Source organism: Chinchilla lanigera, unplaced genomic scaffold (assembly GCF_000276665.1).
Source record: "Chinchilla lanigera isolate Chin_1 unplaced genomic scaffold, ChiLan1.0 scaffold00046, whole genome shotgun sequence".
Taxonomy (NCBI): Eukaryota; Metazoa; Chordata; class Mammalia; order Rodentia; family Chinchillidae; genus Chinchilla; species Chinchilla lanigera.
In genome coordinates this window covers 4,773,510-4,799,313 of record NW_004955447.1, presented here as the reverse complement: position 1 = coordinate 4,799,313, position 25,804 = coordinate 4,773,510, and the positions used below count along the sequence as shown (strand labels likewise).

The following is a 25,804-nucleotide window of genomic DNA, read 5'->3' as shown; positions in this document are numbered from 1 at the left end:
ACAAGTGAGATGGTTCATAAAAGTTTATATACTTTTGATTTTATTTAATAAATCTGTACTGTACACTCTCAACAAATAAAGTAGTGGAAAATCATTAAAACAGTAACCATCATATTAAAACAATGTTTCAGAAACTGTTTTAGGTCCCAAGACATATGGAGATTTTTTCTTTTTTGGTTGCTTATTTACATTATTTTATTTTATAAAGAATACAAAAATAAAAACAACATAGAATTTCAAAACAAGATGATGGAAAATTAATACTGGTTGTTATATTGCATATTGTTCTCTTCAAAGTAGTTGCTCAGATTACCAGATATAAGCGTGCAAAATTGATTAAACAATATAAGCACTAACTGTTCCATTCAGTGAACTAATAGAATTAGTACAATTACCTTAGCTATTATCTTAGCTAACACATATATTTATTTGTTCATTTTCCCTTCTTTTCTTTTCTCCTTTTCACCATCCCAGCTGTTCTTTCCTTCTGAACAGTTTCTTTCCCTTTCATAACATCTATTGTAACTTTTGGATTATATTTACTCTTTCAGTTTCTTACACTGGGAAGACAGTATGAGGTGTGAAGATTTAAAGACAAACTCTTTGCCTTTAGGATGCTCACTTTTAAAAAAGGAGAAATACAGGAAAACAAGTAGTTACAATGTAGTGTGTGCAAGGCTCAAATCCGACATGACCTTCCCAGCACCCATCCTGTTTACCAGCAAAGGCACCATTCTCAGTGGGGACTCAGCGTAGCACTCACCAAGACTGTCATCAGCAAGTACAGGGCGTCATAAAGGAGATAAGACAGGACAAAGAATCTTGCAAGTCCCTGGACATCTGGAGCCACCTCAACATTTACACTGGATATCTTAAGAACTTTACCAGTTGAGGTGGAAGACAGCCAGAGAACTTTGACCACAGATGTTTATTTACATCTTCCCTCTTCACGTCTCTTGCCTTCTTTCAATCATTTTTAAAAGGGCCTGCTTCTCTTTGTTTACTACAAAGAGCCTTTTTGCCCTCTGTCTGCCTGCACCCAAGCACAATAAATTCCATACCATGTTGCCTTACAGTGTGAACTCTGCTAAAAGGTTGGACAACAGACAGTAATTAATTTTTAAAGGGCTATGCCAGCCAATTCTACTAAGAAGGAGATAATATTAAAATTTTGAGGAAAAAATCTACCAAGTAGAACAAAGAAATAAGAGTAGAAAAATTTACATGTGGGAAAAAAAGGTAGGAATATAAAAATAGGCAGTCACTACTAACAATTACTATTGGAAATAAACATATAAATAAAACAAGGCTTTCAACCTCAAAGAATATATGGCCCACGAAGTATTTGTAGGCTACAAAATCTTTCTCAGCTCTGCAAAAGTGGAAGAGGACAGAGGAGGTGGGGGGAATGCGCTCATAAGGAGGTTGTTATCCAAAGGGAAGAGCTGGAAATTTACCCAGCAGGGTCTGAGGAGCCAACCCAGTTGTAATCAGGTGACAACCTTCGAACAATACCACAGGTGTAAATGAGGCTGGGGATTGGAGGAGCAGACAGGCACGTAGGCAGGTTAGAGGTCATACTGAAGTGGGAGAGATAGTGGAGCCTGAACTGAGACTGTGGAAAGGTGGAGGCAGTAGCACTAATCCTTGAGCACTGTTGAGTAATTGATTAGGTAGGAAATAAGAAGACGAGTGGCTAAAGCATTCAGAAGTCCAGGCAATGGTTGTGCAAGGTGAGGAAGATGGAAAGCAAAGAAAGTATTTCTATTGTGGATGTCAATACTGTAAAGTGGCACATGTTCCCGTGTGAAATGCCTTCCTTCACATCCAGAGTCAAATCTCTACTTCCAAACTCTACAGTGATAAGTATTCTTAATTATTTATTTTGTGGAAATTTAAGTTACTGCAACTCACTTTTATGCTCACTCCCATTTCTCCCTGTTGCTGATTTAGTAGCTGCATTCTGAGTCCTTCACCAAGCAAGAAATGGTGAGAATCAAATTGTTTCAGATTTATGGGGGGATAATTAAGTATTACATGGTAATGGTGGGTCAGTGTAAATGAAACCATGGTATTCTCTGGTCACAGTCATATTTATTTATCGAATAAGGTTTTGTGTTTGGTGACAGGCTGTTTGCAGTCTGACATAACTGGAATGCTGACTCTGTGTCAGGTGGAAGTTGAAGTAAATTTTACCAAATATTCATTTCTGTGTTTTGAAATGTAAATGGCAAGAACAGTATGCAGAATCTATACCAATGTAAAAGAAGTAGTGTTTACTCTAACTGGAAAAGAAAATTTTGTTAAAAAAATAAAACACCAAAATATTCTGAACATTGTAAAGAAATACTTAGGTTGGGCTGTCTGCAAAAAACCTATGATTATCTTCCCACATACCACCCCCAAAATGCTCTCTGACTATACTAGCAATTTACTGTAGCCTGAAAACTATGTTTTCCCTGTGGGGATACTGGAGGCAAGTTGATGAATAAGAAAGCAGTGCTGTCCAACAGTTGATGGATAAGAAAGATAAACTCGAGGCTTTTATAGGTAAATTGTCACAACTAGAGACGATAATGATAAGTGAAGTAAAGCAGACCTGCATGCGCAAGCACCGCATTGTTTCACTAGTGTAAAACCTGAAAGAATTCATTTAAACTAGGAGGTATGACAGACATTGTGAAATGATAGGAAAGCACTCAAGGGTAAAGGACAATTGGGATGTGGGAAAAGAGAAGGGAAAGAAGGAGAAATTTTGTATGTATGTATGTATGTATATACAGGATAGTTAATATGGTTGTTGGACTGTCTTCTATTTCTGTGCTGAAAGAAACTGTCAATGAGTCCTTGACTGATCAATATTGCATGTCTCTATCTGTATTCACGAGAAACCACTTTGAAGATATCAATATGTAATACAACAAGCATTGTTAATTGCCTACCACTTTGTTTGTAACTGCATTGCCTGTACTGTTCTTTTGCTATTTTGTAAAATGTTGTCTGTTAATGTTTTCCTCCTTTTATTTTTAAAATAAAAAAAATCTATTAGGATCTTCAAATTTTGTATTCCCTAGATCACTATATAAATTGTACGAGAATAAACTGTATGAGAATGATAATGTTTTTCACCTCAAGAAGAGTTGTAGTTTATTATGGCTGCCAAACACATGAGAACCAACTGCACAGAAGGAATGTACACATGTTATGTAAACATGTGCTGATAAAAAAGAAATAAGCAATATGCTAAACTAATGAAATGACACCTTCATTCCTTCATCGAATATTAATTCCTGACATGCTCGAATATCTACTATGTTCCAGATACTATGTGTCTTGGTTACTTTTCTCTCGTTGCTGAGACAAAATACCCAACGCCCAGAATGAAGGAAGGAAAGGTTTATTTAGCTTACTGTTTATGGAGGTTTCAGTCAATACTTGGCTGGCTCCGAGGCAGAAGATAACAAAGCAACAAGAGCAAAGCGGGGAATGGCAGCCAAACAGCAAACAGCCAGAGCAAAAGGGAGGAATGGAGGCAAGCAGCCTCTTTCCCTCCCTTACTTTGTAAACAGGCTACCCCCACCTAAGGGGCGTGTAGCTCTCACATAATTTCCATGCCCTTCTCTTCCACAGGCTCAGGATGTATATAAAGTAAGTACCCTGGCTCCCTGCTGAGTCACTTAAGCAAATCTCTAGACTCCCCAAGTTGACACAATGTATCAACCATAACACTGTTAGGTATTAGAGATTTACTGTGAATACAGACTATTCCCTTATTTCTTCCAGTGGTAAAGACAATGCACAGCAAACAAATTTATGCATAAATGTAAAGTGCCAGATAAGAGGACAAAGAATGAGTGCAGGTGGGGATAATGTGGGATTAGAGTGACCAGTAAAAATAATTCTGTAAAAGGAATATCTGAATAGATTGACCAAAGTGAACGGTAGAGCCATGCAGCTTTCTCAGGGACAGATGTTACTGCATACACACAAAAGAAGAGCAAATATAAGGTCCCTGAGGAGGAGAAGACTCTGAGTTTGCAGACAAGCTGGTCAGGGTGGCAGATATGCAATAGGCAAGCAGAGAAGGAAAGATCAGGGGGGTCAGAGGAAATAATGTATCAGGTCATAACGTGGCAGGCCACAGTAGGGACCTCTTTATGCTATTACAAGTAAGAAGGAAAGCCATTGTGGAGTTTGGTCATTGCACTGTGTTATAGTTGATACATTGTGTCAACTTGGGGAGTCTACAGGTTGGGCTAAGTGACTCAGCAGGAAGCCAGGGTGCTTACTTTGAATACATCCTGAGCCTGTGGAAGAGAAGGGCATGGAGATTATGTGAGAGCTACAGGCCCCTTAGGTGGGGGTAGCCTGTTTACAATGTAAGGGAGGGAAAGAGGCTGCTTGCCACGGTTCCTCCCTTTTGCTCTGGCACTTTGATGTTTGGCTGCCATTCCCCCCTTTGCTCTTGTTGCTTTGCTACCTTCTGCCTCGGAGCCAGCCAAGTATGGACTGAAACCTCCACAAATTGTAAGCTAAATAAACCTTTCCTTCCTTCATTTTGGGCGCTGGGCATTTTGTCTCAGCAACGAGAGAAAAGTAACCAAGACACACTGGAATGCTCTAAGGATACCCATGGAGAACACAACGAATGGGAGATTGGGTAGGGTGGGGTGAGTGAACAGTGGGAGCAGAAAGCTTATTTCAGGACTACTGCCACACTTTGGATGAGAGAGGATGGTTGCTTGGACACAGATATTAGCAGTGAGGAGATAAGAACATATAATTGGATTTGGAATATAGGCTAAAGTTATAATTGGATGAATTTGCTGATGAGTTTGTTTCACACATTTGGGTTTTCAGTCTGTAGTCAACTGGCTGCCCTGCTCCAGGTCTGTGGCATGGCAGCACATCCTGGGCGGAGGGCATGATGAGAAGCCACTCACCCCAGCACAGCAGGAAGTAAAGGAGTGGAAGAGGTACAGAATGGAGTCCCATGCTCTCCTGGAGAGCCTGCCACCCAGGACCTAGTGTCCTCTGTCTACCGCAGACCTCTCCATGACTCCACCACTTCAGAATAGTGCTAAGCTGCAGCCCAAGTTTTAACATAAGGGTTTTTGTGACATTCAAGATCCAAATATAGCAAGGTAGGAAAGGCTGAGCTATCAACAAGTTAGTCATTGATACCTAGATCTACTTCCTCAGAGCCTGCTTGCCGATACAAATGTATTTTTAGGCACAGAGACTGAGACTTAAAGAGTCCTTCATTGATATAACCTGGGTCTCATATAAAATCACAAAATTTATAGTTGCACAGAACTTACAATTAATCCATTTCAATCACCAATGCTAAAATTCCCCTCATCATAGCACCACTGAGATGTTGTGCAGCATGTTCTTAAAATCATTCACCTCTAAACCATTCCTAAAATTCATCTGGAATCAGAGGAGACCTAGAATAGCGAAGGCAATCTTAGGCAACAAAGGCAAGGCAGGAGGCATCACAATACCTGACTTGAAATTGTACTACAAAGATATTGTGATAAAATCAGCATGGCACTGGCAACAAAAACAGACCTGAAGATCAATGGAACAGATTACATGATGCAGACACAACTACAAATACACTCAGCCACCTGATCTTTGACAAAGGGGCCAAACATGTTCACTGGAAGAAAGATAGCCTATTTAATAAATGGTACTGGAAAAACTGGCTTTCCACATGCTAAAGACTAAAACTAGACCCATGTCTATCATCATGCACTAAAGTCAAAATGGGTCAAAGATCTAAATATTAAACAGAAACACTAAATCTACTGGTAGAGAAAGTAGGTAGAAATCTTGAAGACATAGGGGTAGGCAGAGATTTCATGAACAAAACCCAGACCACATGGGAAATACTTCAAAGAGTCAACAACTACATATCTCTCTTCTTTTTTTCTTTTGCCTAATTGATTGTTTAGGCTAATGTTTTGAGGATATCTTGAAAAGGAGTGGTGATAAAAGACATTCTTTTCTTGTTCCTGATTTTAGAGGGAAGATTTTCCCCACTTAATAGAATGTTGATGGTAGGTTGGTCATAAATGGCTTTTACCATTTCAATATAATGTCCTTCTATTCTTATTTTCTTCAGTTTTTATCATAAACTTGTTGTCAAGGGCTTTTAATGCATCTATTAAGATGACCATATGAGTGTGTCATTGCGCCTGTTTATGTGATGAGTTACATTTAATGATTTATGTAAGTTGAACCATCCTTGTATTCCTGGGATGCAGCCAACTTGGTCATTGTGTATGTCCATTTTGATAATTTGTCACTTTCTATTCACCAGTATCTTGTTGAGGATTTTTGTATCTACGTTCATTAGAGATATGGGTCTATAATTCTCTTTTTGGTTGGACCCTTGTCTGACTTTCAGATCACAATAATAACATTAGCTTCTGAGAATGATTTTGGAAGTACTCCTTCCTTGTCAATTTTAGTGAAAAGTTTGAGGAGTGGTGGCATGAGCTGTGCTCTGAAATTCTTATAGAATTTAGCTGTGAATCCATCAGGTCCTGGGCTTTTCTTAACTTGTAGTTTTTAAAACTGTAATTGTTCTTACTGTTTCCATATCATTGCCTGTTAATGGTAAGATTGCTCAAGATTTTTAAATCTTCTTGGCTTAGTTTTGGTAATTTGTACTGATCTAGGAATTTTGAACTTCACAAGATAGTAGGTCCTGTTTTGGAAGTTGAAACTTGAACAAACGCATTATCTACAATTTTTTTCTAATGAACAAATCTTTCTGTCACTGTATCTGACCATTGGGAAATAGTTCTTATTTGAAAGTTAAATTTTGAAGCTTGAAAATTAACCAGAATCTTCCTTGAGTTGAAAAGAGCTATTTGGAACTGCTGGAGAATTTTCTTTTCTTTTTTGTTTTGATTTTGTGTTTGTTGCTTGAGACAGGGTCTCTCCATGTAGTTTAGCCAGGGCTTAAACTCACTGTGTAGCCCAGACTGGCCTCAAATTCATGGTGATCTTCCTACCTCAGACTCCTGAGTGCTAGGATTGTAGGCGTGTGCCACTATGTCCAGCTTGAGAATTTTCATAACTGCCAAAAAAAGAAGGATGAAGACAGATGGTGACTTGGACAACTTCAGGGAATAATAGCTCTGAAGAACTTTTACATTTAATGAAAATACCATTGAGCCTCTAGAGGCTTTTTGTCTTTCCCTTCATGACTTTATTCTCTGTTTCTCTTTCTTCTTTTCCTTTTTTTTTGATTTCTTTAAGAGGCTTATTAAGATATAATTCTCATATTGATATTGTGGGGTAGGCAGAGAGTTTATGGACAAGAACCAATCTGTATGGGAAATATTTGCAAGAATCAATAACTGGGATCTCATCTTTTTAAAAAATTTTTGCACATCTAAAGAAATCACCAATAGAGTGAAAAGCAAACCCATGAATTGGGAAAAAATTTAGCCCACTGTGCCTCAGACAAAGGACCTCTGTCTAGAACATATAAAGAATTAAAGAAATCAGGCCCCCAAAATTCAAAGACCCAATCAAAAATATGTATCTGAGATGAACACAAACTTCTAAGATGAAGAAATATAAATGGCAAATAAATACATGAAAAAATGTTCAGCATCATTGGTCATTTGAGTAAAGCAAATTAAAACAGCACTGAGATTCTATCTCACTCCAGAAAGAATGGCTATCATAAAAAGATCAACCAATAACAAATTCTGGTGGGGCTGCAGGGAAAAAGAAATCCTTCTCCACTGTTGGTGGAAGTGTATACTGGTACAACCACTGTGGAAATCAGTTTGGAAATTCCTCAAAAATCTGATATTAGAGATCCCATTTGACTCAGCTATTCTCTTTCTGGGTACTTTTCCAGAAAAATACCCAGAAGAGTTGAAACATCATACCACAGCGATATATACCACTCATCGTGCCACTCGTGTTTATAGCAGCAAAATTTGTAATAGCTAAATCTTGGAAACATCCCGAATGTTCATCAACTGATGAATGGATAAAAAAGACGTATTTTAAGACAATGGAGTATTACTCAGCTATAAAGAAAGATAAACTAGAGGCTTTTATATGCAAATAGATGCAACTATATTCACAAGTGAAATAAATCAGACTCGCATGTGTAAACATCATATTGTCCCTAGAGTAAGAAACTGAGAGTAAATAAGATCCAAAAGGTACAATAGATATTGTGAAAGGGAAAGAAACTACTCAAAAGGAAAGAACAACTGGGATAGGGGAAAGGAGAAAAGAAGAAAGGGGGAAAATATGTATATATATATACACATACACACACAAGAGAGCTAATTTAATTGTACTACTAATTTTTATTTGTTCATTAAAAGGAACAGTTAGTGCTTATATTGTTTGATCAAATTTTCATGCCTATATCTGGTAATCTGAGCAACTACTTTGAAGATAACAATATGCAATATAATAGCCATTATTAATTTCCTATCATCTTGTCTTAAATTCTTAATCCTTTTTTTTTTTTTAAATCCATTCATCTCTAACATCCTGTGGAAGCTCTGATCATCTTTAATTAGTCTGATGATGCTTTCCAAGAATGTATTCTCAAAGTCTACATCTGTTACCCTGGTTGTGCTTCCTTAGAAATGTACAAAATGGATCTAATCTTTCTTTCACATGTAATTAATTCATTCAAGAAGTTATAACAGAGTGCTTACTATATGCTTCAGATTTTTCTGGGCACTGATTGTTCACTAATGAAAAAACCAAGGTTTGTCAACTAAATTAAAAGCAGCTGGGCATTCAGTGTTCCTTTCACTTAGGCAGCAAAACCAGATTAAATCCCTTTACTATCATGGGGATATTATTAGGGGCGTTTTGAGGAAGCTATAAAGAAAGATATTACCTTTCATAAATTGACAAATATTAAGAATTTTATAATAGGCAAAAATAAATGAGAAAAGCACAGTTTCCTGTTCCTGCACCTTTAAATTGTAAGCTTTGGGTTTGAATTGAAATCAACCAGGTGATGCTTCTCAAGATAAGGAATAGAGGCAGGACTTTACACTGAATGAATCTGTGTATTAATATGACAGTGACACGAAAGAAGGATGAGTTGGCCAAGAGTTTAAGTAGAGAAAAGGCCTTCTTCCCTTCTCTTCTTTCTTCCTTCCTTCCCCTTTTCTTCTCTCTCTCCCTTTCTTTTTCCCTTACTTCCTCCTTCCCTCCCTCCCTTGGATTCTCCCCACCTCAGCATACTGGCATCTCACCACTGAGCTACACCCCAAGACCTTTTTATGTTTACTTTGAGACAAATCTCACGAAATTGCCTGGGCTGGCCTACAACTTGGAAACTTTCTGCTCAGCCTCCCAAGTAGCTGGAAGTCATTTTGTGAGGATGACATAAATATCCCTTAATGGAGTAAGCTAATACTATTCAAATCCTTATGGCCTCTGGGCTTATTTCCATATGTATTTCTAATGTCATTATTGTGTTACAAAGAAACACTACAATCAATTATTGGGTGAAATGAATCTATCTGATAATTGATGCCATCCAGATGAGGACTCAAATAATTAGGTATCCTTAGTGAGAAAGAAATGCAAATAACCAAACACAAATTAAATGCAATACACTCTTCTATGGGAAGCATAAATATTCATGTGCTAATCAGATTTTCTCACAGCAGCAGTCCTGAGGGGAATTGTCTTTCTTTCTTTTATTTATTTATTTTTTTGTCTTACACATGTCTTGACATACTTGTATTTAACCTGGAGCACAGATACACATTAGAGATTCAGTTTGGGCACAGTCTTGTCTACTTCTTGCCAAAAATCTTTGGTTTCTGGGAATACCTATGATTAGTAACATCTCCTTAGCATGGGTCAACTGAAGTTAAACATCTTCCTTAAGGCGCACACACTGTGACGCACACATGGTAATGGAGAGAAGCAGTAACACAGAACAAGCTGAATATTCATTTTACCTGCAATTGTGAAGGCACCTCAGCGGTGTCCACAGACTCAGCCCTTCCTCCCTGGGCTTTAGCTATGAATATATGGTAGAGTGGAATTAAATCACCAGGAATGAATCCCATGTCATCATAGTTTATTCTGTGGGCAGTTATATGGTGTAGGATTTGTTTTGAAAGAGATGAGAGAGACTATTGTATATTGGCTGGAAGCATAGACTCTAGACTGTAGATATTCTATTTTACTTCTAACCAAGACACTTTGTTAGCCATGCAATTTTAGACAGGATATTTAATCTTTCTCACATTTTCATTTGCAAAATGAGTGCAACAATGACTACTTCAAAAATTTTATGAAAATAAAATGTCACAATATATTTGTTAAATTTTTTGTTTTTTTGAGACAGGGTCTTGCTGTGTAGTTCAGTCAACCTTGAACTCACTATGTAGCCCAGGTTGTCCTTGAGTTTATGGCAATCCTCCTGCCTCAGCCTCCTGAGTGTTGGGATTACAGGCATGTGCTGCCACTCTTGTCTCAACATAATATATTTAACATGCCATAAAAACTGAATTCCTATGAATAATCAAATCTAGGTGTCCTTGTTCTTCAGAATGAACATGTTGTCTTTGCTCTCACTTCAGTGAACCACTTTTCTGTATTCTAGTATAACCTTAGTGTCTTTTTTTTTTTTTTTTTTTTTTTGGTACTGTGGACTTAATTCAGGGTCTTCCCAGTGAAGTACATTCCTAGTCCATTTTTTTATTTTGAGAGAGGCTTTCACTGTGTTGCTAAATTGCCCCACCTGGCCTCAAACTTTCAAACTTCCAGCCTCTCCTCTCTGAGTGCTGATGGTAAAGGCCTGCTCTATCAGGCTCAGCTAACTTCCCTATCTTCAAAAATAAAATGGCTATAATCAGAGCCCAAACATGAGAATGGAGAGTACAACTCTGTACTTCAAACACACAGCATCAAATCCCTTAAAATCAAGGCTATCATGCATTTCAGTTTCATTTTCTTTTGTTCTTTATTTGGGTTAAGTTACAGCTTACCAATCAGAAACTCTATGATGGTTAAGATGGAGTAACAATCTGAATATCATGGAATCTTCCAAGAGGACAGTGCAGCACACACTGGGCGTGTCTGAGAGATCCTGGAGACATGGCCTTGGGGTCTGTGTCTGGTTCCTTACCCCTTTGTCTCTGGTGCTGTCCCCTGCTCTGATTCCCAGCTTCTATGAACTAAATGACGTGGTTTGGCCTTGCCCGTCTGCCATGATATTGCTTTCCTGAAGCTTGCTAATCATGGACTGAAGCCCCTGAAATCATGAGCTAAATTAAACCTCCCCATTAGTTCTAGTTGTCAGGTATTGTGTTCCAGCAAAGAAGAAGCTCACTGACACAGAAAATTAGCACTGAAAAAGTGGGGTCATTGCTTTGACTGTATATCACCACGTGATTCAGAAGTCTGTGGAACTGGTGTGAGGGAGAAATTTGGAATTTTTGGATATCTGAGCTAGAGAACCCTTAGAACGCAGTAAGAAGAGCCTAATTTGGGCGATTTGGGGCAGAGCTCAAAAGACTGAATGCTGATACAAATGTGGACAGGAAAGGACAGGCTCAGGTGGTTTCAATCAGGAACATGGGCTCTACTGACATTTGGACTGGAGGCCATGTGTGTTGGAAAATTTGTCTACATTTTCCCCCTGTCTTGACTTTTTGCAGGAGCTAAAATTAAGGATAGTGGACTAATTGAACTGGTAGAGGAAAGTCAAAGGGAGCCAATGATTCAGGCTTTATCATAGGTAGTGCTGGATGCTTTAAGCCAGATTTATAGTGAGAGTTAGAGGCAAAAAGCAGAGCAGAAAATTTGGAAAATTAAAATTTTGTTCCAGAAGAAATCATGTGTAAAATTTAGGCCACAGGAAGTGTGGCTGCTGAAGAGATTAGTGTCATTAAAAAGAAATCAGGTACTTTATATAGGGATGAGAAGAAAGATGCCTTGAAGGCATCTCAAATAGCAAGACCTCACCCACCCACACCAGGCTCAAGTGTTCAAAAGTATAAACCTTCCATTTGAGAAGACCATCCTTTCTACGCCTACCTTAGAGAGTCCTCCTACAGAATTGGTTCCTCAGGATTCATTTCACTGTGTTTAGCCCCTTAGGCATTCAAAGGCTGTTGCAGTCATAGTCCAAGTGGGCTTGGCTACTTTACTGAAGGTGCATTCTGGCATCATCCATGAGATGCTGGTTTTTACTAGCATGCAGAATGCAAGAGTTTGTGGATCACTGGGGCTTCCATCTGATTTCTAAGGATGATCTAGGAGCCCCTGAGAGGGCAGTGAGTAAAGCTGTATGAGTGAAGCCAAAGGTGCAGGTAAGACTTTAGAAGGGTGGAAAATGCAAGGGGAATATGGAACATCTGCCAAGAAAAGCTGCAGGCTGGGAGTAGAGACAGTCCAAAAGAGAAATTAAATGGACTGCAATCACTAAAGCCATAGAGGTGAGACCATCCAAGCCTTTTGGAACTCAAACTTTATCACCATGTCTCTAAATGCCAGATATGTAAATACAGTATTTAATATTTGCCCTGTTGGTTTAGATCTTGGTATAATTTTTTTGCATCCCATTATTCTTCCCTTTTCAAATGGATATATTTACTTGTGTCAGTGTACCTTGGGATTATGTACATTGCTTTTGAATTTTGCAGATATTAATGATTAAGAGCTTCTCTTGCATCTCAGAAGAGACTGTGACCTGGACTTTTTATCAATGCTGGAACTGTTTAGACATTAGAGAAAAAATGTCACACTTATCATTTTATATACAATAGTTGTATCATGAACTTGCTTTATCTTTCTTGGAGATGTGATTTAAGGACATGTGTTTGGGTACGAAGCTGACAAGGGGCGGGATGTAGTGGTTAGTATGGAGTGTCAAGTTGATTGGCTCTGAGGTTTGCCCAGGAGATTGGTGCACACTTTGTGTCTATCTGTGCAGGTCATGGAGGTATGACTTTGGGGTCTAGGTCTGATCTCTTGCTCTTCCTTTTCTGGTGCTTCTCCCCAACTCTGCTTCCTTGCTATTATGAATTAAGCAGTTTTGCTCTTTCTTGCCCTTTTGTATAATGTTCCTGCCTTGGAATCTGCTGATCATGTACTAAATCCCCTGAAATTTAGGTAAATTAAATCTCTCCTCTTTTAAACTGTGGTCATTAGCTATTATGTCTGAGCAACAGGACCACAAATACACTGTCTTCATCTACATGAAGTGTGATGCTGTATCATTACTAAATCCCAACACTCCTGCACCCCAGCACAGCTATTTTACCTTTCTTACCTACTTTTCTAGCCTCCTGGTCCAGTTGAAGCTTGTACATTGGTTATGAAAATTTTCACTGCTCTCAGTTTCATGGTTTTGAAATGCTTTTTGTGTTGAATCTCTCATTAAATACATCCTCTTTCCAAAAATTTTATGGCTACTCTTACAACAAGTCAAACATTCTTGCCTGACATATTAAGAAAACAAGAAATAGATTGGCCAATATTTGCACATAATAACACATTCTACCATTTAGTGGCCTTGCCTTTTTCTAATAACCTTCAGTCTCTTCATCTAAAAACTGGGGAAAATGGCCCTAAATTTCCGGACTATCATGATAATATAATAATCACGACAGTCCTCTTGACTGCCATGTTTAAAGATAATATAAATTAAGTGCTAAATAAAGAACATGACAAATAATAAGTAGGTAATGAAAAATATGCATGTAATCCCTATTATTCATCAACTTTAAACCATAATTAGTTCAATGGAACTCTTGAAATATCATCTTAGTGGTGGAAATTTGTGTGATTTCTACTTTAAAACATCTCTCTGCTGATGACTAGTTCATATATTTTGTCTCAACTTCACCCAACAAGTCTATCCAGTAGTTGTTAATAGCCTCATTTAATGTTGAGTTGTAGCATTGTGTAATGGTGAGGTAAGACTTAGAGACTAATTTGGGCAAGGTAAAATTGGCAAGTATTGTGACAAAGATTTGGACTCAGAATTATGATTCTAAATCCTCAATTATTTCTATACTGTACAAATCTTCCCTGCATAATTAAGCCCACAGGTAATTAAACCCAAATACTTGGGTTTGGTTTTATCTTATTATCTTTTCACTGAACTATAATTGTTAAGGAAATAATCAAACTTATGGTAACACACACTTAGGATAACAATCAGCTTATGATGACTGAGGGACAAATTTAACTAAGGGGATGAAATACTTGTATGCTGAAAACAATAAAACACCCATAAAGTAAAGAATACACTTGAATTGAAGGACACCCCAGCTTAATGAGTTGAAAAGCCTAATATTAATTATACATTATTCTTACTACCTAAATCAATCTATAGATTCTTTGCAATCTCTGTAAAAATCTCAATGATTTATTTTCACAGAAATATAAAAAATAATTCTTAAATTCACTTATAACTTCAAAAGACCCCCAAATAGGCAAAGTGATCTGAGAAAAAAAGAACAAGTTGTATAACATACTATATACTGGTTACATAACATACTACAGAGCTGGTTTCATTATATATTACAAAGTAATTTTAAAAGCATATAAAATGAGCACATAGATAAATTTAACAAAATAGAAATCATCTAACTAGACTGATGTTTTATAAGTGAAAAAAGGTACCCTTTTCCAGAAACGTTTCTGGGAAAGGTGTTCATGTGTAAAGGAATGAAACTGAACTCTATCTCACACTATTCACAAAAATCACCTCAAAACAAACTGACAACAAAAATAAGTTTGAAACAGTAAAACTCCTACAAGATAATGCAGGGGAAATTTTCTAGATATTAAATTGGCAATAATGTCTTGGATGTGAAACTAAAAGCACAAGCAACAAAAGCAAAACAGCCAAATGATATATCAAATTAAAAGAATCTTGACAGCAAAGGAAACAACCAACAAAATGAACAGGAAACATGGAATGCAAGAATATATTTTCAAGCCACATATCTGATAAATGATTAATCTTCAAAATATATAAGAAAGTCCTACAACTCAATATCAAAAAGCCAAATAATCTGATTATTTCAGGTTATTTCACCAAGGAAGACACACAAATAGCTAACATACATATGAGAAGATCCTAAACATCACTAATCACCAAGGAAATGCAAATCAATACAATGAGATATCTGTCACAGTGGTTATTACCCAAAAAGAAACAAGAAAGCAAAAGAAAGGATAACAAGAGTCAGTGAAGAAAAGGGAACATTTGTCCACTGCTGATGGGAATGTAAATTGGTGTAATCACAATAGAAACTATTATGGCATTTGCTTTAAGATTTCAAATATAATTACATTTAATCTAGAAATCACATATGTCAAATAATATCGAGAGAAATTGTATCAAGATATAAAAGATATATTTGCATTCCAGGTTCTTTGCAGTATCATTCATAATAGTCAAGATACAGAAATAACCTAAAAGTTCATGAATAGAGGAAGAAAATATGATGTATTTTGGCATTAAAAAAGAAGAAAACCAGGGCTGGGGATATAGCTCAGTGGCATAAGTGCCTGCCTGGCAAGCGCAAGATCCTGAGTTTGATTCCTGGTACCAAAAATAAATAAATAAATAAATAAACAAATAGAAGAAAACCCTGATATTTGTGACAATCTATATGGAACTAGATGCTATGTGAAATAGGCCATGCATAAAAACATATACACACTCCAAGCACTGAATTATCTCACATTTATGAATGATCCAAAATAGTCAAGCTCACTGAATCAGAATGGAATACTGATTATCAGGAACTGGGGTGGGGAAAAGAAAATGAGGAGATGTCAGTCAAATAGTATAAAGTTTCCCTTAAGCAAGACAAGTAATCAATGTCCATTATTTTTCTATTACTTTGATTATCAAAAGGAGAAAGTTCTCTCAAAGGCAAGGAAGTGCATCAGTATCACATTTATTGAAGAGACCTACTATAAGGCAGAGTTAACATTATTATATTGTAAAAATTTGCTATGATGATGGACTTTAGTAAATGTAGTATTCTTATGTTTAGCACTCTTACCACTAAAAAACAAAAGTACTGTAGAGCAATTTTAAAATAGAAAAGATAAAGAGGGTGAAAAAGGAACTTTTGGAGATAATAGACAAAGGTATGGCCTCTATGATGGCGATGGCCTCGTGGACGTATACTTATATCCAAACTCATCAACTTGTATAAATTAAGTAGGTGTAGGTGTTTGTATTTTAATTTGTTATCTTCCTGATCTGAAATATCTTCCAATGGGACAGAGTCCTCAGCCTGCTGTGTTACTGGGAGGGCTGTAGAGCACATTAGATCACTAGGGTTGAACCTGAAAGAGGATCCTGGGTCACTGGCCCCCTCTGCGTCTCTATTTTTGTCTCCTGGACACTAGGAGGTGAACAGACCTTCTCCTCCACACACTCCTCCATGACATGATGCCACCACAGGCCTGGGACAATGGCCATGCAATCACGAATTGAAACTTGCAAAAATGTGAGCCAAAATAAACCTTTCCTTCTATTCAGTTAATTATCTCAGGTATTTTGTCTCAGTGACACAAGTTAACACATAACCATATCTCAATTAAGTGTTTAAAATAAAATAGAATAAGAAGTAGGCTTATAAAGAACGTAGTATGAAAGATGAGAATTTTTATATTGTTTAAATATCAAATCTTTAAATCATAATGGAAAGGATGTAGCATAATCACCCTCTGGAACTGACACCAGGAAAGACGTTCAGATTATGATGTGCTCCAATTCTGGGAGTTGCCATTGGCGATATATCATTAGGCTGGATGGTCTGCCATGATTATCAACTAGACAAACTTCCAACAGAAACTAATTGCATGCCCTAGGTTTCGCCCTCAGGACCAAAAAGTAAAACAAAACAAAACCGCCAAATAGTCACACGAATAAGGACAATGAAGAAAAACTACTTTTCTTCTGAGAAATTAGGTTGGTGGGGTTCATGCTGATGGCTAAGTATCCTTTGGTAATCCTATGTATATTTTGATTGCCAGTTGTTTATGTTTAGACTATCTTTAACTAGAACCTTCTTTCTTAGTAAGTTTTTCCTTAGGTGAAAGGTTTAGGAAAACTTTGGTCAATCAATTTATGTAAGCTAAATTATGCAAATAGGAAAAATCATCTTTAAAACACTTTACTTGAATCTGATACAGTGACATGAGAGCTTTTCAACCCTTGTTGATTTAAAAGTTTGTGTTAGAATCTAGAAGGAAACTATCACTCCGAACTGGAGGAGGAAAACTGTGATTGGAAACCATTGCTTTTCAGTTATTTTCATTATCAAAAGGAGAAAGTTCTCTTAAAGGCAAGAAGAGCATCTGTATCACGTTTACTAAAGAGAGAAGCTTTTCGTTCACAGTTCATGCACCATGGAAGTACTTTTCACTAATGCTTAATATGTGAATTACAATATATTTCTTTGAAAACAGGTATTTAATCTTATGCTTAGTAAAAATTCCAACACTTATATATCATTCAAGAAGTAATTATTGAAATTTTTGCTGGTTGGTGATGAAATGGTGAACTGAACACCCCCTTAGAGTTCGCAACTTAGGGACACATGCAGGTGTTCAAAAGTATTATAGATATTTCTACATCTATATTTGTTTAGCTATCATGATGAAAAGTGGTATGAGAAATGTAAGGTGGTCCTATATCTCCATGACTGGGACTTTTTATCTCAAGGAGGGGATCAGGGAAGGCTTCTCTGAGAAGATATAAATCCAGAGGACCTCAGGACCACGCAGTAAGGTGACACTGGAGGGAAGGCAGCACACACAGAGGAGGCAGTTGTGTCCTGCAAGTAAAAGTGTGGCAAGTTGACACCCTGAGCCAGTGTGGATGAAGCTACTGAGGGAGACCGGATGTCACAACAAAGATATCGATAGTTCCAAACCGATTTGAGTATGAGCATGAAAAACAGGCATTATCAACTTACCAATGTTATATCATATAGATTTATTCAGAGGTAATGCCATAGATACAGAGTTGGGCCACATTTCTCTGAACATTTAAAAAATTTAGTAAATATAAAAATGCTAGAAAACTCAGTAATAACAGAGATACCATACAAAGGAAATGTAAATTGTGGAAATGGTGCCCCTGCTGATTACACATAAACTTGTCATGCAATCAACATCTTTTGCCCTTTCCTACTGCACTTTAGAGTCCATTATACTTTAGTCTTGGGCTTATTGTTTGCTAATGTGAACAAAGTTTACTGCTAATTTATTGTTTGCTAATGTGTACAAAGTTTAGAACTCCAACAAGGCTGTGAGTTCCTGAGGGCAGAAGTTTGTCTTCTGTTTTATTTACATTTCCTAAAAGCACGTGCATAGTTGCTACATAGAAAATCTAGCTGGCCTGTTTAAGCCGCCATGAGCATCAGGTTTGCAGCTTGTCAGCGCTTCCCACAGATAAGGTGAACCTGGCTCAGGGCTTGACACACAACACTTAGGAACAATCATAATAACTTCCCAGAATCAGAGCAAGAAGCCTGGCATTAAGTTTCATTTTGTTGCCTGAGACCGTGGGCAAATAATAACACATAATAACACATACCATCGAACGCAGAAGCGAGTACAGCAGGACTTTTCCATTAGGTTTTAAACTTCAGCAAAGGTAACATGCAGAGCATTCTTCTCCCTTAAATATGAACCCATGTATTCTATTTTCAAATACTGTCATAACACAAATTGCAAACAGAAATGCTGAATTCCAGGAAAGGATGTATGTCAAGTCACACCTTTCCTTTCATATGACACACCCAGCTAGCTGAATCCACACTGCTAAAGGCCTCTCCCTCTCCCTCTCCCTCTCCCTCTCCCTCTCCCCCTCCCTCCCTCTCTTTCTCAGCTAGCCTAATGGTGTCTCAATAAATTCTCTTTTTAACTCAAGTCATCCAATTGCTTCAGCCAATATAATTTTAATCATTCTCATCTAATATCTCATAAAATGCTTCTCAAGCAATCAAATTCTGTTGCTTGTGACTGGGTTTGGGAGACTGTCTCAGGAGAAAAGGCAGAATCAAAATAGTTACTAAAAAAGAATTCATCCGTTATTAATCACATTCTCTTCTGAAAAGTATTGTATTATTAACTGATGATGTTGAATATGTTTAAATATTTTTGAATACTCCTAAAGTCTTTAGTATTTTGTTACTTAATTAAAGGTTAAATTGCTATTAGTCACAATGAATTTGAACTTGTAATAAATATCAGCTTTATTATATATGTGTATACTATACTATACTATGTACGTATCCTTATAGAGAGAGCACAGCTTCCAAATAGAATATGTCATTGCTGTGCAATTTCTGGCAAAATAAGTAACTAAATATATAAATAAGTATTTCTAAAATGCAGTTGATGGGGCTGGGGGTTTAGCTCAGTGGCACAGCACCTGCCTGGCAAGCATAAGGTTGTGAGTTCGATTCCCAGTACTGGAAACAAACAAACAAACAAAAACAAATAAAAAAATAAAATGTAGATGTTTTCAGTGAACAGCCGTGTCCTTCACTTCCCTTCCTGTATGGTTATCTGCCATAAAGGTTTTTATTTTAGTGGTATTTTGCAATCCACCCCAGGGGAAGAGCTATGACTGAAGTATAAATGTCCCAGATAAAGGAGATCAACACTGTTCTCATTTACAACTCACATAATCTGCATATTAAATAAACAAAATTAACATGTCCCAGAATCTCTCTGTCACATAGCTGAAGGGCCATGTGTGAGATAATGAGTGGGTTAGAACGCACCATTCAAAGATGTGAAAGAGTTCCTCATTCCTGGGATTTTTCCCTTAAAGGCTGAGTTGCCTTATCTTTAATAATTAACTAAGAAATCATGCAACCCAAATGTTGTTTCTTCAGACTTGCAGTTTTTTCAAATAATTTTTAAAGGTCTGAATATACAGCTAGAGTTTCATTGAGATCTAATAATTGCTATAACAAAATCATCTAATTCCCAGGAGTTTAAGATGACATATCACGTCAGTGTGGAATAACAACATGACAATTGAATTTTTACTTCTAAACTTTTAAAGAAAACCTATAACTGTGTGTGTAGTTTACACAGTGCATTAATTTTTATTTGTATAATAAGAATACCTTTATTGCAGTATTGCATATTCTGATAATCCCATATTTTTTCCAGAAATATATTCATAAGTGAAATAAATCAGACTCACATGTATAAGTATCATATTGTCTCCTTGGTGTGAGGAACTGAAAGGGTAAATAAGGTCCAAAATGTACAATGGATATTATATTGTGAAACAGGAACTAATTGTTCAAAAGAAAAAAATAACTCAAATGGGGGAAGGGGAAAGGAAGGAAGGGAAAAGGAAAAAAAGCATAATACAAGATAGTTACAGTACTTTCTCTTAGTTCATTGAAAAGAAAGTTTTATACTAATGTCATTTGGAGAATTTTATAAGCCTGTATCATCCATGCTGATTAACTACTTTAAAGATAATATTCAATGTATTAACTATTGTTATTCTCCTATTATTTTGTTATGAAATTTTATTTTTTTTCCCATAAAATAAAAAAAGAAATTTACATCCAAATTTGCTTGAAAACCCTTTAATAAAATGTATTACTATATTAGGCTGTAGATAAAACATAAAAGCAATTATAGCAAGAAAAACAGCTTATTTAAAGCTGTAAGCATGATAATACCCATATTTCATTAAGTTTAATGTGGGATTTGGAATCTAGTTTCTTTTTCCTCATATGCTATTAAACAGTTAAATATGAATGCAATATTTAATTCCCCAACATTAGCTTATGAGGAAAAAATGCAATCTTAACAAGCAGATTCTATTCTAAATGATGTTTATGGCGATTATTTAATGCATAGATAACATAATTCAAGCAGATATTGCAATCAGTTACAGGCAGCTAGAACAATTCCTAACACACGACTGTAAATTATGAATATAGAATACTTTTGTTCTTATTAGTTAGAGATATGTACATTTTAGTGTTGCCCAAGTACTTGATTCACTTAATTGTTGGTGTGTTGGGGGGTTTAGAGGTGGGACGATGATTAAATTTGAAGTCTGGCCTAAAAATAGCAGAAATAATACCCAGTTCACCTTGGTTAGGTCAAGTAGTAAGATGGGAATATTGTAACTATTGACTTTAAGATGTTCCTAAATAATAAACTTCAACTCTACCACAGTCATCCAATTACTGATGATCTTTAAGATAGTTAGGGGAAAAAAAAATCACCCATATTACATATATATGACATATTAAAAATTGCTTAAAAACACCCAAGTTTGTGAAAGAAGAGATAAGACTAACAAGTCGTAATCTTCTCATGCTAGTACAATTTAGGTACAAATAATGCTTAATATTCTTTTAAAAAGTGCTGTCCAGCGGCTGGGGATGTGGCTCAGTGGTAGAGTTCTTGCCTTGCATACACAAGGTCCTGGGTACCATCGCCAGCACCACAACAAAAACAGACAAAGTGCTGCCTACAAGAAGGTAGATGAGTTGAAACAAGGAGAAAGCAACAGCTTTGACAATTTTGAATAAATAGTAAACACTGACTACTTGCTGCTCTGATTTGACCAAGGAATAAAGAATACAGGAACAGTCCTAAGTAAGAATTAGTTGCCCCCAAATTAAAGAATTAGGAAAGGCAAGGAACCCAAGTCTCTGTTCTCGAAGGATGACATATGTCTTCAGTAAACTTTACTGAAAATGATTCTGCTCATTATGTGCAAAGGTGAAGGTAGCTGTCTCACTCATTTACCTGAAAATGTCTTAAATTACCTAAGTATGATCGTCATTAGTTTACATGCTTTAAAAAGTGATATGATACATGTATTATGGGACATGATTTTTTTCCCTTTACTTCTCAGAAATAGTGGCCAGTACCATCTAAAGCAACTGAAGCTTGAGGTTGGAAATGAGGTACAAGCGGGCGTGGAGAACCACTGAGAAGTAAGGAGCCTGTGGAAGGAAGGGAAAGGTAGGTGCGGGTCATTACTGCGCAGGACTTGCCTGGGTAATGTAGGAGAGAGGAAAAACGGGCTATCTTTCATGTAGTTTTGAGTTGATATCTGTGCTAATAAGTCGAAGTCCATCCTCAACAGGTCTTTACAGCCTATTCAGGTTTAAGCGTAAGACTGAAATAATCAGCTCAGTGTAAAAGATGGAAGCAAGATAATTGACCCGATTTTTAACATATTTTCAAACTATCAACATAAAGCCATAATTTTCCCCTTTGTATTGCTTGCATTGTGATTTGACACTGATGTACATCTTAGATCTTTCTGCTATTTATTTTGGTAACTGTAAAAAGAAACAGTCCAAAACAAATACAAGAATCTGTCAAAGACTGTTCAAGTTGAGAGATGAAAGAGGCAGTTTTTTGACATCTTGTAGATCAAGCAATTAACTGGATTTTTCTCCCTTTTTGCTTACAGTAGTATCTTGGTACGTCCTGCACTTGCTTTGCACACGAATTTTTTTTTTAATTTTCAGGTTAATTCTTGCCAACTTTCCTTATCTTATCTCACCTGCTGAAGGGTGAAATAAGGATTGTTTTATATCTTATGATCTATGTCAACATTTTTAAGATAATATGCAGGGTTTAAACTTTACCTTGATATTTAGTTTTTAAAGTAATGCGTTCTGAATATTGCATTAGACATCCCATTTATTTTATTCTGGGCAAAACAAGACTAAAAAGACATTTCATATATTTGAACCATATGAAACTGCCAGTATTCAATGATTTTTATGCCATAAAAGGGCAATTTTATGTAGCTCCACTTGTAGATTACACTGCTTATCTTCCAAAGTGATATTTTATATTAATTCATTTTTATTTATGTGTGAGACCTACAATGTGGGCTGCTCTCTTCTCTCAGTGATAATGTCATATAAATTGTTGAGTGCTCCTAAGTACCTTGCTTTTCAACTTGAGTGGTAATAAGCAGTTAATTATAAAAATTTTTAAAACTTTGCAAAAAACATAAAGACAAGTTAGTACATTTTAAATATGGACAACTACAGGGAATTTATTAAAACTCAAAGTTTCTTATGCAGCTTTAGAAGAAAATATAAAGGATCAAAACTAGTAAATATAATAAATATCTCTGATTTGTCTTTGCACTGCCTTTTAAACTTGGATTTTGAATATTTTTTAAATGCTAGATTCACAATGCCTTGTAATAAATTATAAACCTTATAATGATTCTGTGATTTAAGAGTATGAAAACTGCCATGCTATTCATCCCAAAATATCCATTACCATAACATACCCAACTGTGTGGTATTCCAAAGCCATAAAGACTATTGAAAACAAGTGCTTAGTGCTCGCTTCAGCAGCACATATACTGAAAACAAGTGCTTAAACTGACAGAGACATCTTCCTGGTCAAGATACTCTACTGGATTCCATGTTATGTTTCTACATTTGCTAAACAGTGTTAAAGGTCCCATTTATATCTTCTCAAGTCTTCTTTAAGTACACGGAAGGAATTTAATGTTTTTAAAATGTATTTCATAAGTTTAGCTTTCCTTTATTTGCAAATAAGCAAAAGTAGGTCATTGCATGTTAATTTATAAACTAGATGTCTACTTTAACAGAAGCTAGTAGCTACACAAATGAGAGAAATTGAAATTTTTTGGGAAAAAGTACAGTTCTTACCTCATGCTTATGTTTATAATTCAGTTTTACTTCTGTAATTCCTTATTATGTCTCCTCCTTTAGATTGCAAATAACATAAACGTAGTGGCCATGTTTGCTTTATTTTTGTATGTATGTACCTGTGTATTCCTCCATGTAGCACTTGAGATGCTTATGTATATACACAATAAATAGGTATATATGTAATGTATGCAGGTAAAGCACACATGTACATGCAATATGTCTGTTCATGATGGGCTACTAGTACACTATATGGTAGTAGTATAGTATAATATAGTAGCTAGTATAATAACTACTTGTTGAATTAATGAATGGGTAGAATTTAAAATCTAGTATATGAGCATTTATCGGATGCTTTATCTCTTCAACAATAAATGCCCATCAACACCATAACATAAGTCTTTTTTAGAATAAATTCTCCACTTTTCAGCTTCTACATACCTTCTGAGTCATTATCTCGAATATCTCATAGGCCTTCTTTGATAGATATCTAACAAAGAGTAAGTCTAAAACTTTCACCCATCTTTCCTCCATGTCTATTCTTTGATTTTAACCAGGTGTAACTTTTTTTTTTCTTTTCTTTTTTGTTTTTTTTTCCGGTACTGAGAATCAAACTCAGGACCTCGCGCTTGCCAGGCAGGCGCTGTGCCGCTGAGCTAAATCCCCAGCCCCAACCAGGTGTCACCATAAGACAATATATAAATGTTGAGAGTCAGTACATGAAGCAATGTGTTTGGCACTAAGAATACAGAAAACTTTGCTTAACTGGGAGACAGAAATTTGAACAAGTAATCGAATGTACAGAGGCAAGGCCAATAGGAGTGTATATAATGTGTTGGGAAAGTTTGAAGAGGAAGGCTACGCTTCAGGAATAATTAAGACATGAGAGTAGGAACACAGTGTCACAGCAATTTCAACTTGAAACCTGAATGAAGACTAAAATGTCAGGAGGAATATCCATTATAGACCAAGGAAACAAAGTGTAACCAAGTGGTCTCCCTGCCACTCCCTTCAGCTACCTCGGCAACTGCGACCAGGTGACAATACAACAACCAAAGTGCACTGGGCCTCAAGAGTTCATGATTTCTTCTGGCTTAAACTTTTACTCAACTCCCACTATAAAATCCAAACTTTTTTGATCTGATACAAAAGCCCCTTCATGATCAAACTGACCACTTCAGTTGCATTAGACAATTTCTAACATGTTTGTGAATACATTTGAGAGCCCATGACTACATCTTTTTCCCTTAAATCATTTTCACAATTTTTAGAGACTGAACTCAATTATTGGTTTGCCTCTTGACACCAAGGTCTACTTGTTGGTAATTATTTTTCTTATCTCTGCTCCACTTTTGGAGGGCCACAAATACACGTAATAGTGAAAACTGTTACATAATTTTGGTACATTTAAATGGTTTTCTTATTAAGTACATTAATATTTGCTTTGTCAACTATTGTTAACTCTTTAAAATCAGAGGATCACATTATTGAAAGGACTTTAGGAATATCTAAGACAGTGATTTAAAAAATATTTTTGAACAGTATCCAGTGAAAACAGTAAGAGATGTTCTACATCACAGCATGGTATAGGCAAAATCTCATATAAATGAAACATTTTCATGATATAATACTACTTAAAATGCAATAAAAACACAATCAAAATAAAACATTATTTCATTACTACTTAAATACAACAAAGAAAATCAATAATGCCTAAGTAAACCATTGAAGCAAAAATAGCCTCTTTCTATCCTGAAAAATGGTTTCAAGGTGCAATAATGACAATAAAATCTCTTCCCTACTTATTTTGCTATAAACTCTCTCCATACTGTATAGGTAAAAGGGAAATCTTCAGAGGTGACTTTTCCAAACAAATGAGTGTGAACCTAGGTTTAGGACACATCCAACTATCATGCTGGTTCTTTTTCTATTTCACCAAAATGACAAAGGTACAACTTCTGCTCATAAGCTATAACATATCTGATGCATTTCCGCTTCCAGATCCAGATCTCTTGGGCCAAATCCCTTTACTAATGAATGTAATGAACATGCTACCCACCTCTTGTCTTTATGCACAACCCATATTTTTG

The 25,804-nt window shown here is 36.3% G+C and overlaps 1 protein-coding gene across 1 annotated transcript in view; it reads right to left on the bottom strand.

Moving 5' to 3' along the window:
* LOC102009896 (transmembrane protease serine 11F) overlaps positions 1–25,804 on the bottom strand; it is a 77,451-nt gene that overhangs the window by 35,658 nt on the left and 15,989 nt on the right. The gene's annotated exons all lie outside the window — the stretch shown is intronic.